The following is a 20,691-nucleotide window of genomic DNA, read 5'->3' as shown; positions in this document are numbered from 1 at the left end:
AAGAATCCTCACTGAGACACGCAGGGTCAAAACCAGGAAGTATAAATTAACTTTAAATATTGTACAGAAAGCGAAATAAAGATTGGGAAAGAAAGATGGGATTAAAGAGAGATAAAAAAAGACAGTCAGAAAAAGTTTTTTAAAAATTATTTTAATTTAAATTTAAAAAAAAACTCCAACACTAATTACATTCTGAAGGAATGATATTCCACACTTGCAAAATTCAATTTTCAGGGCCAGAGAGATTGTTTGGCATAATTGCGACTGATCATGCTGTTAAAAATTTACTTACACCTGAATGCACCAGCCCTCACATTTTCTACCATGTTTAGTGGGTAACTCATGGGTAAGTACAGCAACTTTATGCCCTTGCATGTGTTTCAATGCCGTGTCTATCGGCATGATACTGTTGTAGCGCAGCCTGTGGAGGAGCAGGGCAACTCAGGCCGCAATGCCCAGATTTTCACGTATAACTGCGCATGTGCGTACCTGGAAGTTGCTGTCTGATTTACTCCATAATAACGGTGATCGCTGTTAGCCTCACCGTTATTCTCAACGCAAAATCCGGGGAACAGTGCATGTAGCTGTGTATCCCGTTAACCAATTGGATTGAAGCATTGTGAAATTACCAGTTCAACGACTGAGAAAGAAATGAGAGCGGGTGAATTCAATTCCAAATCAAATACAGAAAGAGAAATACAGAGAGGGCAAGAAAGATTGGACTGAGAGAGGAAAAGAAGAGACCGAAAGGAAAAGTTTAAAAAAAAATTTAAATTTCAAATTTTTTAAATCTCCAACAATCAAAACCTGAAGGAATTGGACTTGATACTTGTAATAGCTCATTTTTAGTACCAAAGGTCGACTGGCAGTAACCAACACTTATGTCATTAAAAGAGTACTTAGACTGGAATGGACAAGACTTAATTTTCGGTGGCGAGTTTAGTTCGTATTTACTATGCAAATACAGCAACTTTATGCCATTCAATGCATTTTAATGGTGAGCCAGACAGCGAAATGCTGTTTTCATGAAGCTGAAGATGGAGCAGCGCAACTCCAAAGCAACTTTTGGATATTCGCGTTTAACCACACATCTGCCCCTCTCTTGAAGTTGCTACACCATTTACACATAAATTACGGCGAGTACCACTCTGACAGGAAAATCTGGGCTAAGGGGCTAGAACTGCCACTTTTTTTGCATGCTTAATGCCCACTTAACACCCATTTTACCACTGAAATGACATATAACGTCCATATATCGCCCATTTTGGCACAAAATGGAAACAGACGGGCTATTTTATGAAACTTATCGCCGAGCGTTACTTTCCCCATGTGCTTAATGCCGGGAAAAAATATTGCCGCCCGCCCACCTTTTTTGGGCGGAATCAGCAGAATGGGTGAAATCAACGCCCATAATACCACCCAGCGTTACTTTCCGCACGGAATTAACGCAGAGATTCAATATTAACGCCCGCCCACTGTTTCTTGTCGTAAAGAGCATATTTACCCAAATTAGCGGACATGGAGATCGCCCATCGTCAATTTCACCACCTCGCACACATATCGCCCACAATATCACTCGCTCAAAAAAATCACCCACAAAAAGTGGAGCTAACCGGAACGAACGCCAGCGGTGTGGCTGGCATTTGTTAAATCCCACTCTTACGTGAGGAGCTGATATATGAAAGATTTGCCTGAAAGAGCGCTGATGTGAGTGACAACGCTGACACACTGCTGTGTGTGTGCAGCTCAGACATCAATGGTGCTCATTACCTTGGTGCCAGTTAAAGTTTATTATGTTGATTGATGTTAAGTTGTATTTACCCTTTTCATGGTAAGGAATCACCAGTGTGTAATGGTCCAGCTATTTGAGACAAAAGTTTAATAGCAACATTGGTCTGCAATCATAAGTATCATAGCCAATAACGCCCAACCCCCACCCACACCCCACTTTTTCAACCATTGACATAAGTCACATGTTCAAATGTCCTGCAACACAGAATACAAAGGCAAAGCAGGAGCGTGGTCCCCAGCCCTCATATATTGCAACAAATTGCATACACCCAGATGGAGATATAACACAGCCATCACCTGCTCACATGCACCTCATTTTCCTTCCCACTCTCCTTCTCCCCAACTCTACCCCTTCCCCTCCTCGCTCCACGGCGCCTGGTCTCGGAGCTCCTCAGGCGGTGCCTCATTGGGGGGGGGTGGGGGATGAAGGCAGATGCGGTCGTTGCACGGGTACGGGTGTGGGGGGTGCCAAGGGGGCAACATTCTCTGATGCAGAAGCAGAATTTTGGTCCTTGCTCTCATCGCAGTGGTGGTGTGGAACCTAGAGGTGGAGTGCCGCACTCGGGGACTACTGGGAGGCCTGTGGCAACAGTGTTCCTGGCTATCGCATCCAGGGACTCCGCCATGCGCGGAATGTACTCGGTCATGGTGGCCAGCTGTCGGGATATGCCCCCCAATGCTTCGATGAGCTGGTCACCAATGTCTACAGTCATTCTGGACAACTGTACCATCTCTCCGCTGTCATGTCGCGCTCATGGAACAGACCTGCTGCGTCCACGAGGCCTCCGCGGGGTCGGCACCATCCTGGGGACAAATGGGGTGCCCTGTGGAGAGGTGCTTGGGGCCGGTACCTCCAGAGTGGAGGCGGGAATAACCGGAGGACCACTAGATGGCCTTGGGGTGGAATAGCCTCTGGAGCGTGGCGATGCAGGTTCTTCGAAGTCCGCGCTCTCTTCCATGGTGAACAGACCCAGCAGATTGACGGGCGAGAATTGGAGCTCCTCAACACCAGATGTAGTAGGATCGTCTACTGACTACTGCCCCGCGCTCCCACCTTCTGGCCTCTGTGGTCTTGCCTGGGGCTGCGCTGCTGGCTGAGCTGCAAAACACAAATGAGGTTATTAGAGGAGAAGTGGGTGCTAGGGTGACCAGGTGAGTCCAGCGCTACACACAGCATATGCATGACAAAAGCACCACCGCTATCAAAATCATCACAAACATCACATTTCTTGACCATCAACACATTGTGCATTGCAATGATTTTCATTAGGCCAGCATTATTTCTATGACACTTTTGGAAATCATCTATCCGGATATGTGTGGGTGTGGCATCTATAGACTTTCCATGACGCAATGGTGTAAGCTTTACTTACGTGGCATCACTTCAGGTTCTGCAGATGCGTCCGTGGCTGTGCAGGGGTTCTCCCCCACGAGTGCGAGCACTCACTCCTCCATCTCTGTGATGTCCCCCACCTGCTCGCCTCTAAACGGACCTCATCGTCGATAGCTTCTTCTGTAAAAGGTGACAGGACGACATGGCATGAGATCATTGCGTGATATCATTGCTAGGTACTGTCACAGACACTGATGCAACACATAACTGACAGATCTAATCATGATTATAATGATAATTATCATTCTTTACCTAAAGACGTACACAGTGAATGCAGGCTTTGAGTAAAACATTCCCGGTAAAAGTGCAAGACTTCACATCTGCTGATAGTCACTCATGACTGTTACAAATCAAATTATATAAATACATAAGCACATGTAAAGCAATGTAATACTTACTCTTGCGGATCCCACAAGGTCGTTCCATCGTTTGCGGCATTGGTTGCCCTCACGCACCTCGTTGGTCACCGACGAGACCATCTCTGCTATCTCGGTCCATATCCTCTGGTAGGCCTTTGGGGTGGGCTTCCCATGCCCTCCCTGTGTCAAATCACCCCAGCATAACTCGACCACCTGCAAGAGGGAGGCATTTGCCTCGTCCGAGAGCCTCCTGGCTCTTTTGCGACCTCCAATGTGTTCCTCTCCTACCTCACTGCTCTCTCCAGCGTCAGTCTCCATAGCGTGCTGTGATGCCTCCTCCTCTCTCTCCATTATAGGCCAAAATATGTCAAATATGTGGCTGGTAATAGCTAATTTTTGTTTGCCTACTTGCTGTGAAGCTCTAAAGTCTCCATCCTGTCTCCCAAAGCAGCCACACCACACCCAGACATGCCTTCAGTCCCTCTGAGCTCCCTCTCTCTCTCTGTCTCTTTTTCTGTGCATGTCATGGTGACCCTTGACCTCCAGAATTGCGGGAAGCCATGCCATTGCAAAGGATGGCCACGCTTTATGTCAAAAAACATTAACGCTATCGCCCATTTTATATCACTTGCGGTCACGCCCATTTTCAAAAGTGGAGACTGGGTGGTTTGAGAACGGGCGAGAAGCCGGCGATCTGAAAACCCTTTTATGCCGCCCACGCTGGAAATATCACCCAAAACCACAAAAGTGGAGGTTCTAGGCCAAGGTGTTTTTCTTTTTTAAGCAATTTTTAAAGTTATTTATCCTCACTGAGATCAGCCATGTATTTGTTGTTTCTTTGAAGGAATTGTTATGACTTCAGTATGAGTCACGTTAAAAATTGAAAAGCATCTATAACTGAATGTTCTTAATCTTGCTGTGCCTAATGTGCATAAATGATGGTTAGATGGCTTGAAATGTTAATTTCATACTTAGAGACAATATATGGTGTGAGTTTCTCGGGCTCCGTTCCGGCATATGCTAATGAGATTGGCAGTAAAAAAAAAGGCACACTAATAGGTGTAATTAAGTGTGTAACTTCCCAATTATGCCCCACAAGGAATTCCACCCCATGATGTAGGGTTTTACCCCCCACTATCTATAACAGCACCAATTATTTTAAAGCAAGGGACCCAACTGTTTGCTGAGAGCAGGATTTTATGTGGAGAAAGGTTTAAGAAGGTTGCAGACAAAATAAAAGCAATCCACAGCAAATGAAGGATTATAGTATACTAACCTGGAAGGAAAAATTAAAGTAAATTAAGCTATGATCATAAAGAAATGTCCTTTTTTTCTACTGATGACTGAGGTTTTGCCAGTTGTGATAACCCAGAAAAATTCATGCCATTTTTGTTCTCTCGCTCCTAATTATTCCGTGACATTGAATAATAGATCCTGTCAGAAGAGATGAGAAACGTATCAACCTCAAAGGCCCGACTTTAAATAAGTGCAAATACGTTTAGGTAAAGGTATTGGGAGCTCGAGCAAATTAAGATGAGTAGCATGCAGTTCATTGTACTTTACACTCCAGATATTTCAAATACCGTTACAGTTTGTGATACGTTCTTACTACACAGTATAAATGCACACGAGGCCCATGCTTGAGAGAAGGTCAGTCTGTGACCTGTCCTTTATTCCTGAGCACTCAAGTGATGAAGGTGGGTGGAGCTTCCCCTTTTATACCTGAAGGTCCAGGTTAGGAGTGTCTCCCACCTAGTGGTCAGTGTTCTCACGGTGTACAACTTAGGTCAGTTTATACATGGGTTACAATGCTGGTTGAATACATGACATCACCTCCCCCCCCAAAGTCTTATTGGGATCACAGATTGAGTCTCTCTGGTGGTTTACGCTCCCTTGTAGAGCGCCTGAGTTGGGGCTCCGGTTGTTGGGCGCTGGCCTGAGTGTCTGCTGTTTGCGGTGCCTCAGGCCTGTCCGGACTGCCCACAGTGACTAGGCTTTCCTCCCTTTGGTTCCGGTGTTCGGTCACCTGTGGTGGAGTGAACTCTATATCGTGTTCTTCCTCTGCTTCTTCTATGGGGTTGCTGAACCTCCTTTTTGTTTGATCCACATGTTTGCGGCAGATTTGTCCATTGGTAAGTTTAACTACCAGAATCCTATTTCCCTCTTTGGCAACCACAGTGCCTGCGAGCCATTTGGGCCCTGCAGCGTAGTTGAGGACAAAAACAGGATCATTTACATCAATACATCGCGCCCTCGCATTCCTGTCATGGTAGTGATATTGTGACTGGCACCTGCTCTCGACAATTTCTTTCATGGTGGGGTGTATAAGGGATAATCGGGTTTTGAGCGTCCTTTTCATTAGTAGCTCTGCGGGTGGAACCCCTGTGAGCGAGTGTGGTCGGGATCTATAGGCCAACAGGAGGCGTGATAAGCGGGTTTGTAGGGAACCCCCTTGGAATCTGAGCATCCCCTGTTTGATTATCTGCACTGCTCGTTCTGCCTGGCCGTTTGAGGCCGGCTTGAACGGTGCCGTTCTAACATGGTTAATTCCATTGCCTGCCATGAAGTCCTGGAATTCAGTGCTTGTGAAGCACGGGCCATTGTCGCTGACCAAGATGTCCGGTAGACCGTGGGCGGCGAACATTGCCCGTAGACTTTCTACCGTGGCAGAGGATGTGCTTGAATTTAAAATGTCACACTCGATCCATTTGGAGTAGGCATCTACTACAACCAAAAACATTTTCCCCATGAAAGGACCTGCGTAGTCCACATGGATGTGTGACTAAGGCTTGGCGGGCCATGGCCAGGGGCTAAGGGGGGCTTCCCTGGGCGCATGGCCCAGCTGGGCTCATGTGTTGCACCTGCGAACACAAAGTTCCAGATCTGCGTCTATCCCTGGCCACCAAATCTGTGACCTGGCAATTGCCTTCATCGTGACAATGCCCGGGTGCCCATTGTGGAGTTCTCTGATGAACACCTCTCTGCCCATCTGGGGCATGACTACGCGGTTTCCCCACAGTCGGCAATCGGCCTGAATCGAGAGTTCATCCTTGCGCCTGTGAAATGGTTTAAATTTCTCAGGGCATGCCCTGTACGTGGCTGCCCAGTCCCCATTCAGGACACATTTCTTGACTAGAGACAAAAGTGGGTCTCTATTTGTCCAGACTTTAATCTGACGGGCTGTCACGGGTGAGCCTTCGCTTCCGAAAGCTTCAACAGCCATGACCATCTCAGCAGCATGCTCGGTAGCCCCCTCAGTGGTGGCTAATGGGAGCCTACTGAGTGCATCGGCGCAGTTTTCGGTGCCCGGTCTGTGCCGAATTGTGTAGTCATAGGCAGCTAACGTGAGTGCCCACCTCTGTATGCGGGCCGATGCGTTTGCATTAATGGCCTTGTTGTCGGCCAAAAGGGACGTTAGGGGTTTGTGATCTGTCTCCAGCTCAAATTTCCTGCCAAACAGGTACTGGTGCATTTTCTTTACCGCATATACACATGCGAGCGCCTCCTTTTCTACCATCCCGTAGCCCCTTTCTGCCTGGGACAGACTCCTGGAGGCATAAGCTACCGGCTGTAACTGACCCTTGGCATTGACATGCTGCAACACACACCCGACACCATAGGATGATGCATCGCACGTTAACACAAGTTTCTTACATGGGTCATATAGCGTTAACAGATTGTTGGAACAACAAATTGCGTGCTCTATTAAAAGCTCTTTCCTGGCTGTCCCCCCAGACCCATTCGTGATCTTTGCGTAGGAGCACGGGTAGCGGCTCTAGCAGCGTGCTCAATTTGGGAAGAAAGTTAACAAAATATTTCAGGAGCCCCAGGAACGAACGCAGCTCCGTCGTGTTACGGGGTCTGGGTGCTCTCTGGATCGCTTCCGTCTTGGATGCAGTAGGGCTGATCCCGTCTGCTGCTACCCTCATCCCCAGGAATTCTACCTCTGGAGCTAGGAAGACGCACTTCGCCTTTTTCAGTCGCAGACCTACCCAGTCCAGTCTGCGTAGCACCTCCTCCAGGTTGTGGAGGTGTTCTTCAGTATCGTAACCCGTAATAAGGATGTCGTCCTGAAAAACCACCGTCCCTGGAATCGACTTGAGGAGGCGTTCCATATTTCGCTGGAAGATCGCGGCGGCCGAGCGAATCCCAAACGGACATCTGTTGTACTCAAACAACCCCTTGTGTGTCGTGATGGTGGTCAGCTTCTTCAACTCACTCGCCAGCTCCTGGGTCATGTAAGCTGAGGTCAGATCCAATTTTGAAAAAAGTTTGCCACCGGATAGCGTTGCAAAGAGGTCCTCCGCTCTCGGTAGCGGGTACTGGTCTTGGAGTGACACCCGATTGATGGTGGCCTTGTAATCGCCACATATCCTGACCGACCCATCCGCCTTGAGTACCGGCACAATCGGGCTCGCCCAGTCACTGAATTCGACTGGCGAGATGATGCCTTCCCTCAACAGGTGGTCCAATTCGCCTTCTATCTTTTCCCGCATCACGTACGGCACCGCTCTGGCCTTGTGGTGTACTGGTCTGGCGTCCGGGTTTATGTGAATCACTACCTTGGCCCCCATGAAAGTGCCAATGCCGGGTTGAAATGAGTCAAATTTGTCCAGGACCTGTGAGCATGATACTCGCTCCACAGAGGAAATTGCATTGACATCGCCCCATTTCCAGTTCATGACAGCAAGCCAACTCCTCCCCAGTAGTGCGGGACCAACCCCGGGACAATCCAGAGTGGCAACCTGTTTGCCGAATCTTTGTGGGTCACGACTACCGAGACGCTGCCTAGCACCGGAATGATCTGCTTTGTGTAAGTCCATAGCTATGCGTCAATCGGTGATAATTTTGGCCTCCTGGCCTTGGATGCCCACAACTTTTCGAACTGTTTGATACCCATCAGGGACTGGTTGGCACCCGTGTCTAACTCCATTGATACTGGGATGCCATTGAGGAGCACTTTCATCATTATCGGTGGCATCCTGGTGTATGAACTGTATACGTGCCCCACATGAACTTGCTGAACTTCAGCTTCCAGCAATTTCCCCCAGTGTCCATTTCTGCAATTTCTGCAGGTATTTTGCTCATCTCTGCAAACTCCGGCTGAATGTATGCCTCCACGCCTCCAGCATGAGTTGCGGTTTGAAACAAAAGGTCCCTTGCCAGTCGATCGTCCCTGACTGCCCCTGTTATTGTCCTTGAGTGCACCATTAACAGGTGTTGATGGCCCCATTACTGGCCGCATTGTCCCTTGCAATGGCCTGAATCGCTGTTCAGCTTGCCATTGTCTCTGTCGAACTCCCCCTCTGGGTTCGACTACATGTTGGGGCATGCCTGACTGCCCTTGTCTGCCTGGAGAACTGTGTGCTGCTTTAACAATGTTGAATCTCTGTCCCAACCATTCCTTAACACAGTACCTCTCGTTTGTTCTGCTAGTGGCCATGCTCACGTGGTTTAAATCCCAGTTTCTTGTCGCCATTGATACGTCCTTACTACACAGTATAAATGCACACGAGGCCCAAGCTTGAGAGAAGGTCAGTCTGTGACCTGTCCTTTATTCCTTAGCACTCAAGTGATGAAGGTGGGTGGAACTTCCCCTTTTATACCTGAAGGTCCAGGTTAGGAGTGTCTCCCACCTAGTGGTCAGTGTTCTCACGGTGTACAACTTAGGTCAGTTTATACATGGGTTACAATGCTGGTTGAATACATGACAGTTTGAGTGCCATATTGTTGCATGTACTTTGGATTTACACTTTAGATATTCTAAATCTTTCTTACTTTACTGATTTCCAATGAGCTGTCCTGGCGGAGAAATGAGAGAGAAAATGTACGATTTGCTTCAGGCACAACAAGTTATTTAATAGGCTATTTAAAACTTAACATTGTGCAAGTGATTCAAATTTCTGGTGCTTGGGGTCTGGACACACAAGTTGGCTTATTTCTTCGAAATTTCACTGCATGCACATCAACCTTTGTGCCCATGTGCATGCGTGTGTGTAGTTTTATTGTTTGTAGAGTTTGTACAAGGAAGTGAGAGGCATGAGTCTGGGGCCAGAAGAGGCGAGGGCCCAGGGGCAGCAGGAGCCAACCCACACTGCGATATGTGTGCGTGCTCGGTCCGTGCAACAGAGCTGGTCTCCAGTTCGTCTTGGGTAATCCTTACCACAGGACCAAGACCTAGCTCTGTCAAACCTGTGTGGTGGCTGGTGTGCAACGGCCACCACACGTTAAAAAAATCCAAGCACAGGCATCTTCCACCCTTCAAGATGTAGTTCGGGACCTGGAATATTAGGTCCTTCATTGAAACACCTGTAAACTCATCCCTTTTTGGTGTGGAAGCAAGTCATCCTCCCTTCGAGGGACTGTCTATGATGATGAGGGTAGTTTTATTGTATTTCCGCAATTTAGATTTGTGAACATTTCGGGATTTAGTGAAAGCATAAATATGAAATATTTTCTTGCTGTTGACCGGAGTACAGTTTGAAGTTGTGCAACATGGTTGAAAAACGATATGATCAGCAATCTCCATTATATTTACTGGAGGAATTCATAAATCTGCTGCCAAGGGCACAGATACAACTGTCGGCATGTGTGTTTCCCTGAGTGATGATTTTACAAGTTGGCTGCCGAAACTGGAATATATCAGCATGATCTTCAGCCCAGTCAGAATTGATAAATGAATCAATCTTTCAATGAATGTTCCAATTGATTCCTTGGAACAAGGATGGCACTGTGGGGATAACTTTCTGTATTGATTGTGAGGCTATAGGTTGGTGGACAATTATTAGAATAACGACTGTGCTTTGCTGTTGAAGGCAGGTAACACGTTTAACTGGTTCCTTCAATCTTGCTACACTTTTGATGAATGCCCCATCTGTTTTCATTATATTTTTCTTTATTTTCTTTTTTTACTACCAGTAACTTCAGTAAGAAATTGCAAAACTTTGAGGAACGAAGAAAGAATTAACTTGTATTTATATCATGCCTTTCATGACCTCAGGACGTTCCAAAGCGCTTTACAGCCAATGTTGTAATGCTGGGAAATGCAGTCGGCAATTTGCACACAGCAAGGCCCCAGAGACAGCAATTAGATAAATACGAACATAGGAACAATGACGGACAGGTAAAGACCATCTTGTCCATTGAGCCTGTCCCACACTATTGCGATATCTTGCGTATCACAACATATAGGACTCGATTTTCAGCTCATTTGCGTTCCGTTTAGTGCCTGGGTGGGGCGCAAAAATGATTTTTTGATCACAAAATGGGCACACAACATTTTGCACCTGGGCGGAACTTTTGGCAGTGGTTTTGCGTGGTGCTAAAACTTAGCGTTTGGATGACGTCAATCAGTGTGCAATGCTGCACTAGCGCCCCAGGCAGAACTTTTGAGCATATCGCCCGATTTAGCGTCCTCCCGGGAGCCCGCCAGCAAAAGCCAGTCGCACGCAGAGCGCACCCGGCGGTAATGGCGCCATCTTGAAAACGGAGCATAAGTTTTAAATCTAATCCAACCTGTCTCTCTTAATGCTGTTTTGTAAGGATATCAAATTGTTCAAGTTAATAAAAATGTAGAAGCTTACTACAGTGCTGATTTTTTTTTTCTGTAACTCAAAACCTGAGTATACCTTTGGCATTTGGAAGGAATAGATAATGCCACTTTTGATCTTACTTTAGTGACTAATGATATGTTGTTACAAATGCATTTTCTGTTCTGAGCAAACTTTTCCTTGTCTTTATGGATCACTCTGTCACCAGATGTTTCTCAGTTAATTGGCATTACTGGGCTATTTTCTTCTCTTCAAAGCCAATTATAATGGCTCACCACTGTCTTAGCAGAGAAAGCAAACTTCGCGCAGGCAAGTAGGTTAATCCTGAGACCTTTATGATCTGCAGAGCCATTTTTAATGTTCCATTTTCTTCATCTAGTGAAAGTGAGTGCTCTGCTTGTCACTTGAATTTATAGCCCTATTTAGATCAGAGGTGTCAGACTTATTTGAAACATCACTCCACTGATGCATAACTGCACCAATCTGACATTACAGTAATGTTTGTTTGGCAATGCTTATGGCTACTATCCAATCGCTGTCTCGTGCAGCTAATAAATTGTGCCCGTTTTATTTAAGTTTTAAAGAGCAAGAAATCTCAGTTGTCCACTGACCATCTTTTCATTGCCTTTTTGCACCTTCCTCAGCTTTCCTCCCTTCCCTCGCCTAGCCTCCATTGAGCAGGCTGTTTGGGGAGGGGTAGGGAAAGGCACGGCTAGGTGCAGCCTGTTCTCACTCATCATCCATACATGTGCACTTTCTAGAAGGTTCACTAAATCATCTGTAATTGTCTTGGGACATAAACCAATTATACAGTGGCCATTGCTGTCTTGACAAATTCACTATCAAAAAGGATTGGGAGAAGAAGGCTGCATTTTACACAGTGAAATTTTATGTGAGTTTATAGTTCGTTGTAAAGGACATTTTAAAAGATGGGGGCAATACTATGTCAGCCATTATTCCTGGTTGCTATATTTATACGGCATCGAACTGCAAGAAGGCTTTATTGATGAACATTTTGAACGTAATCGAAGAGGTCGCAGACGTATCGGGAGGAAGCCTTACTCCCCACGAGTTTACAGGGAACATCGCTCATACCCGCAGCACTCTGAGGCACAATGCTGTGGAACGACGTTCTTGCTATTGAGGGAGTGCAGCGGAGGTTCACCAGACTGATTCCCGGGATGGCAGGACTAACATATGCGGAGAGACTGGATCGACTGGGCCTGTATTCACTGGAGTTTAGAAGGATGAGAGGGGATCTCATAGAAACATATAAAATTCTGACGGGACTGGACAGGTTAGATGCAGGAAGAATGATAGAGTATTCAAACAGGTTCATTTAGACAGGCTGTGAAAATTCACAGACAACAAGTCAGAGATGCTACATGCATTTCAGCCACATTGCATTAAGTCATCAATCAACTTGACATTTTCGGACCTTGGGTAGTGAGCCAATTAAAACGTAAAAAGACTTTCAATTGAGCCAATAAGGTCAAAGAAGGCGAGTTCTTTTCTGTAAATTGATCCAGGCATAAATACAGCCATTTTGACCATGTGTCTCAGTAAGAACAAAGACCTGGCTTGAAGCCAAGCAGTTTGTTGCTCTCTGCCGAGATTAAAAAGTTAAAACTACCATCGGAGTTCGTATTTCATTGGAAAATAAGAGATCTAACAATTTTGGCGCTGCGAACAGGATCGCTGAGGAAAGAAACTGAATTTTGGACATCGGACCTACATACTGAGGTAAGGACTCCTCTTTTTAAAAAAAGTCCTCGGTCAAAAGTCTAAATTCGCCTCTCCTTCTACGCGATTCCGAAAGCCTCCGGTTTGCGAATCCTCCGGTTGGTAGTCGGCTCGAGGTCCCATAGACATCTAAACTTCGGCGGTGTGTTAGTTAATTAATCACTGACCTATTGATCGGCTAGCAAGCCTACGACTCGAGACCCCAGTAAAGAACTCAGTAAAGAAATGGCAGCAGGAGAAAAGGGCAAAGAATTGCCTCCAACTGTTAAAGGTGGGCAGGCACCACCTCAAGTTTCGCTAGATTTAATTCTCGAACAGTTGAAAGAATACATAGAGCAACAATTCAACTTATCTAAAACCTGTATTAAGATCGAACAAAAGTACGGAACCTCCAAAGGACAATGGTCCTTGGACGAGATTAAAAGGGTCTGGGGAAAAACGACCCGTATGAAAAATAAAGAGCGAACTAGATGGTCCCTAGTGGTTATGGGCCAGATTCGAAACCGGAATGAAATTATAATGCGTTCCCAACATGATCGAGAACTGACCAGTACAAAGGATCAATTGCAAGCTGTTTGTGCACAGCTGCGACAGAAAAAGCTTGAACTTGAAAAGCTGGAAGCGGAAGTTAAAGATCTTAAAGGTGAAATTAAAGAATGAAAAAAATCATTAGGTCAAGAGACAGTAATAGGAAAAGGAAAATGTATTGATCAATTCCCAGGGTACCCATGTTTGGATAAATTAAAAGTGCAAACCCAAAGACACGACCGAGGAATAGATACGCATTCTGAAACCCCCGACAATACAGTGTCGGAGGATGATGAAGAATTAGGGATGCGCTTTGCCCCGTTTAAAAAAAGACGAGTTGTAGTCAAATCAGAAGAGACTGCGGATGAGGGCGGAACCAAAAAAACAAAGAGAAGTGTGTACGAAGAATACTTATTTCATGATCCGGCAGACCCAGAGAAAATTGATAAATGCTCCAAGGAATTGCCCAATCCAAAGAAAGGGGGAGTAAAAACGTGGGACCAATTGGACCGCTGAAGAAATATATATCAACTTCATCCCTGGGACGGAGTGCAAATTTTGACCATAATGCTGCCAAAAACACAGGGAAGAAAATTGCACGACAAGGTAGATGAAGCTTTGGGGCAGAATGAGCAAGAATTAGACGCAGGATGGGAGGCGATTAAGCACTGGCTGCAAGCCTTCAGTCCAGCTAAGACAGACTGGGGAAAAATTGCAGCCTGCCAACAGAAAGGAACAGAGGAGGTCCTGAAGTATGACGAGCGGTTTAAATGCACGTGGCTAGAACATTCGGGTATGAATAATGTGGATGAGGAAATGGATGAACAAGCGTTTGGACCCCTGAAAGCAGCTTTCGTGGCAGGTCTAAAGCCAGAACTGTCCAAAATGCTTAAGGTAGTGTTACCGGACTGGGACGGTAGAGGAACTACCTTTGCAGTATTGGTGGATCGATGTAACCAATTAGATCGGGATATGGGAGCTAAAGTCCGAGCTGCACAGGCTATGGGATGGAAATCCCAGGATTCCGATAAACAGTCATTAGGAAAATTACCCGGAAAATGTCATTATTGTAGGAAAGAAGGTCACTGGGCCAAGACGTGCAGGGCAAAACAGAAAGGTCATGGCTGGGGAAGAGGACACAGCCAGGGATACAATTCAGCCAACAAGCCAGGCTTGTCACAAGATAACGACCTCATAGAAGCATTTAAGCGACTGACAATACAACAACAGAAGGAGTTACTTGAGATAGCAAAAAACGATTAGAGCCCACCCTGGCCCCCCTCCTCGCACTAATACAACAAAGGGGAGATGGGCTATATATAACTGTGAGGGTGGGCGATAAGGATGTGGACTGTCTTTTAGACACAGGGGCGGAATTAACATGCTTACCCCTACAATATGGAGACTTTTTGCCGTTGGATGGTAGGGCACGTACAGCCTATGGAGTTGGGGGCCATAAAATGGAAATTAAAAGGACAACACTGGTACTTATAGGGCTGGGTCCACATGAACTAATCACGCCGGTCTGGATAGGCCCAGTAGATCAACTCCTTTTGGGAATGGACGTTCTAATCCAAATAGATTCATCGTTGCATTTCGAGGATGGTCGGGTGACATGGTCAATTAGAACTTTGAAGAAAGAAGAATTGAAGGAACACCCGATATGGGCTAAGGATAAGAACGATTGTGGCCTACTCCAGATGGAGCCTGCGTCATTTACAGTGACCAAGCCTCCATGCACTAAACAGTATCCCATCAGTCCAACTGCCATCACGGGAATCTTACCGGTTATTCAGCAATTGGAGAAACAAGGGGTGCTTATTAAAACGCATAGCTCCTCCAATAGCCCCGTGTGGCCGGTACAGAAATCTAATGAGACTTGCCGTTTGACTGTCGATTATAGGAAAGCTAACCAGTGTATTGATCAAAAAGCTCCTTTGGTCGCAGATCTCTCCACCATTTTTAATGCCCTCAAACCGGAACATAAATATTTCTTGGTTATAGATATGGCCAACGGATTTTGGTCAGTGCCTCTGGCACCGGAGGTTCGACAGTGGTTTGCTTTCACGGTCCAAGGACAACAGTATACTTGGACCCGGTTACCGCAGGGTTTCCACAACAGCCCTACGGTATTCCACATGGCTTTACAAAGCCATTTGCGAGAATTACCTCCCCTATCATCCACAGTCATCCAATATGTAGACGATATCCTGCTAGCTTCAAACACGGAAGAACAGCATGAACAAGATTTACGAGCTTTGCTGGATCACCTTCGGCTGAAAGGACATAAAGCCAGCATCGACAAAGCACAAATATCCCAAGAAGAGGTTGTATCCCTGGGACAAAAGATTTCACAAGGAAAGAGAGAACTTACCCAGGATAGAACTGCAGCCATTCGGGCTGCTAAAAAACCCACCACTATTCAGGAACTAAGGTCTTTATTGGGATAGTGTAACTTTAACAGAAATTGGATTGACTCCTTCACACAGCTTGCTCAGCCATTGAATGATATTTTAAAGGGGAAACGTGCCTCTAAAGAAGCCATCACCCTCACTAAGGAACAGCAAGAGGCCTTCCTGAGTTTGAAAAAGGCTTTGTGTTCGGCACCGGCTCTGGGAATCCCCGACAGTGGTAAGCCATTTACCCTGTTTGTCCATGAGAAAGAAGGATACATGACAGCTATACTGACACAAGAACATGGGGATCGGCAAAGACCTATTGGCTATTATTCGGCAAAACTGGATGCGGTAGCCCTCGGATGGGGAAGTTGTCTAAGGGCCATGGAAGCTACATGTCGAGCGGTAATGATCACTGCGGGTCTAGGCCTCGACCAAAAGCTGATTGTCAAGTGTCCCTACACCGTACATGCTTTGCTGTCTATGAATAGAATGTCTCAGGTGACAGCAGCAAGATGGACCCGCTGGACAGCAGTTTTGGAAGCTCCTAATCTCTATATCGTCCGGGCCAGCCTGGTTAATCCCGCAACTATGCTCCCGATGTCAGAATCGAGGGAGCAAGAGCGGGGAGAATGTGAAGAGCATGACTGCCTGGAGATTTTAAAAGAAACAGAAGAAGCAGCCTTAGCAGCAGAGGAGCCTCTGCACAACCCAGACCTCATCCTGTTTACAGATGGTTCCTCCTTTGTTGACAATGGTACCAGAAAAGCAGGATGGGCAGTTACAACCTTATATGAGGTAGTGGCAAAAGGACGTTTACCCTCAGGAACGTCAGCACAACAGGCCGAGTTACGGGCCCTGTCAGAAGCATGTCGAATAGCAGAAGGACAGACAGCTAATGGAGTCGCTCACGACTTTGGTATGTTATGGCGGAAAAGAGGATTCCTCACTGCTGCTGGTACACCTATCCGAAATGGAAAAGAAGTCCGAGACTTACTGGAGGTCATAAAATTACCTCAGGAAGTGTCCATCCTGAAGTGTAAGGCCAATACCAAGGTAAATACCACAGAAGCACAGGGAAATGCCCTAGCCGACCAGGCAGCTAAAGATGCCGCCTCACAGGGCGTTCCTCCAGAAGAACCAACACAGATGTGCAGATTGAAAGCACTCAGGACTCTGACACGAGACCTTCAAACAATGCAAGGCGAGTGCTCCCGAGAGGAAAAATGGACATGGATGGAGGCAGGAATTAAGCTATGCAAAGATGGTGTCTGGAGACAAAGAATTACCGACAAGCCAGTCGCGCCACAAGTGCTTATGCCTTTTTTAGCCCAACAGGTCCACTCGTGGGGACACTTGGCCTCACAACAGATGACGGCACGGTTCCAGAAAAGCTGGTGGGGTCGGGGATTTAAAAAACATGCCCAGCTGGTAACAGACCGCTGTGTGGTCTGCCAGAAAAATAATTCTGGACCCATCACGGTAATGCCCCAACTGAGGCCCCCTGCCCCTGTCGGACCATTCCAGCATCTGCAGGTTGATTATATATCTCTTCCTTCATGCCAAGGATACACTAACATTCTTGTCATGGTCGACAGATTCTCTAGATGGGTAGAAGCTGTCCCAACTGAAAGAGCCACAGCCAATCACACTGCAAAGGTCTTGTGTAAGGATTACATTCCCCGATGGGGAGTCCCGAGTAGCATTGACTCAGATCAGGGAACAGACTTCACAGGTGCTGTCTGCCAAGAAGTCTGTAGGTTACTGAATATTACGTGGGATTTACACTGTCCTTATCATCCACAATCATCAGGACAAGTGGAGCGAATGAATCGAACTCTGAAACAATGGCTTGCCAAATATCACCAAGAAGGAACACCATGGCCCAAGGCACTACCAATAGTGCTATGTAGCATTAGGGCAACCCCGAACAGAACTACAGGTCTAAGCCCATTCGAAATTATAACAGGAAGACCCATGTCGCTGCCAGGAACTATCGATTTACGGAAAGCTGATGTTCACTTAATGAGTGACACTTTGTTATCATACTGTCAGAACTTAACCAATGCTATTAGTTCTGTTTCCTGACAGATATCGGCAGCTTGGGGTAATCCACCCGAAGGAGGACACGACATAATCCCGAGAGTCTGGGTCTATGTGTAAAAGTTGCATAAAGAACCTTTGGGTGCCAAGTGAGAGGGACCTTATCAAGTGTTATTGACCATCCAGGCAGCTGTTAAAGTCCAACGAAAGAAAGCCTGGATCCACGCTTCACAGGTTAAACGAGCACCCGTAACTGAAGCTGAAATCTAACAAGGATAATTACTTTTTGCGAAAATGTATAAATTTACTGTAGTATTGAGTGTAGGTATTCTAGGCATAGGCCTACTTCTTACTAGCCAACCCTCTGCACCAAAGGGAAATAGTAGGGTAGCAAGGGAATTACATGTAAATACCTTTTACTTTTATATTGTTTGTTTATGTTGATTAAATGTTGTTGCGACCAGGCGGCTGTAGCTGCTGTCCCGCAGGTGAGACACCTTGCAGGTCCCAGCAGACCGTCTGTACGTAGCACAGAGGTATGTAATGCTTAAGGAAAAGTTGTTTACTGGTTGAATTAAGATATTGATTTGGATTAAATTGGTATAAGGTTAATTAACCTACTAAAACCAGACTTCCATTGTGGCCACGATGGAACTCGGGTTGGTGTAAATTTGTGTGGAAGCTACTAGTCCGGACATGTGGCGAAACACATCAACAAATTTTAGAAGGAAACTCTATTAACATGTATGAAATTATTTTGTAGAATGTTTAACCAGTGATACCTGAAGTTTCATGATTCAATTTGTGAAAGAATCAAAGGGGGGATTGATAGAGTATTCAAACAGGCTCATTTAGACAGGCTGTGAAAATTCACAGACAACAAGTCAGAGATGCTACATGCATTTCAGCCACATTTCATGAAGTCATCAATCAACTTGACATTTTCGGACCTTGGGTAGCGAGCCAATTAAAACGTAAAAAGACTTTCAATTGAGCCAATAAGGTCAAAGAAGGCGAGTTCTTTTCTGTAAATTGATCCAGGCATAAATACAGCCATTTTGACCATGTGTCTCAGTAAGAACAAAGACCTGGCTTGAAGCCAAGCAGTTTGTTGCTCTCTGCCGAGATTAAAAAGTTAAAACTACCATCGGAGTTCGTATTTCATTGGAAATTAAGAGATCTAACAAAGAATTTTCCCGATTTTGGGGAAGTCCAGAACCAGGGAACACAGTCTAAGGATAAGGGGTAGGCCATTTAGGACTGAGATGAGGAGGAACTTCTTCACTCAGAGAGTTGTTAACCTATGGAATTCCCTACCGCAGAGTTGTTGATGCCAGTTCATTGGATATATTCAAGATAGAGTTAGATATGGCCCTTGCGACTAAAGGGATCAAGGGGTATGGAGAAAAAGCAGGAACGGGGTACTGAAGGGATGATCAGCCATGATCTTATTGAATGGTGGTGCAGGCTCGAAGGGCCAGATGGCCTACTCCTGCACCTTGTTTCTATGTTTTTAATCTGAAGTTTTGGCTCCAGCGCACAAAGCCTGTTGTGCAACACTGGAGTTAGTGCTAATGTTCGTCAGCAACTTTCATTTGGTGAAAGTTGCGCGCTCTGGCGCTGACGCTAATCCAGCGCTAAAAAAAATTTTTTTGCCGCGGGCACAATCGCAAAAACCCGAAAATCCAGCCCTATATACACTCCCCCGCCACCCAAAACCAAGGGTTCTCTCGCTCTTCCTTTTCTTTTTTTAGGGGTGGGCCTGAGGACATTTAACCGATAGAAGTTCCCCTTAAAACAAGGTGCCCAATGGGACGTTCTGTTCTTTGTCTAAACTTACCGATGAAAACTAACGGCCAATTTATTTATCTGGACCCTCTTGTCTCATCTGGCCCTATTCCCCAAAACTATTGCAATTTTTCTTGGCAACTGGTAGTGTCTGTAGCTCCATGATATAATGGGGGTGAAATTGCCCTGCGCCCCGATTGGGGGCAGTAACCTGCTGGGGCCAGGACCTCCTGCGCCTGGCGCAGAAGTCCCGTCCCGTCCGCTGAATTGGGCTTACCGTCCCTCAAAGAATCTGGAGCACAAACTCACGCGCTCCACTTCCTTTAGAGATGGGAGCAGCGGTGCTAATGGGACGAGTAGTGCAAAGCTATGCTGAGGCTCCACTTAGCGCTGACGCGCTTCAACTCCCCTCCCCTTTGCTTAAAAGGGAGGGCCGCTATGCACTCTGCAAGGCCTCTGATGGCCCCCACTAGACCACCAGGTCAGCGTGGTACTGGGCCTGCAGCCAGGCACCCAAAATGGAGTGCCGGGGTGCATGATGGCGGCCCGGACCTCGCTCGTGAGCAAGTATTGGAGCCGATCCGAGACTCCTCAAAACTGCAAAGATGGCAGCGCGGGCCACTGGCGCACTCCCCTTTAACTTGCACCCTGCGAGCGGATGTCGACCAACTAGTGTTGACACCCGCTCGCGCCAGCCTTGCGGCCCATGGGGCAATTTCCCCCGCAGGGCGGTAAGGCGTCACTGTGCAACGCTGAGGAGTCATCGCTGGTTGCGCGGCTGCCTGGGACGCTGCCCATGGCAGCGCCTCCACACATTCCCGACCAATATCTGGAGAGCCGGTAGCGCACCCCACTCGGGCGAAAAGTGTCATGCCCCCCGGAGACATTAACACTCTGAAAATGGGACAATTCCACCCCCATAGTCTCTTTATCTCTTCCTGTCTTGTCCTCCCTGGTCCAGCCGCTGCATGTCTGAGTCACAACCTTGGGCCATTAAATCAAAGGCCCCAGGCGAGAGCTGCTCCCCTTAATCTAACAGACTATTCCATTCTGAGATGATACCTTAACTCCCATAATTTCCTTCTATTCTAGGCCCTTTA

At 46.6% G+C, this 20,691-nt stretch overlaps 1 protein-coding gene across 1 annotated transcript in view; it reads left to right on the top strand.

The window, feature by feature from the left end:
• LOC139267193 (dystrobrevin beta-like) overlaps nt 1–20,691 on the top strand; it is an 843,282-nt gene that overhangs the window by 272,897 nt on the left and 549,694 nt on the right. The gene's annotated exons all lie outside the window — the stretch shown is intronic.

Source organism: Pristiophorus japonicus, chromosome 7 (genome assembly GCF_044704955.1).
Source record: "Pristiophorus japonicus isolate sPriJap1 chromosome 7, sPriJap1.hap1, whole genome shotgun sequence".
Lineage (NCBI taxonomy): Eukaryota > Metazoa > Chordata > Chondrichthyes > Pristiophoridae > Pristiophorus > Pristiophorus japonicus.
The sequence above is the reverse complement of the archived record's forward strand: the minus strand, read 5'-3'. Positions and strand labels throughout refer to the sequence as shown.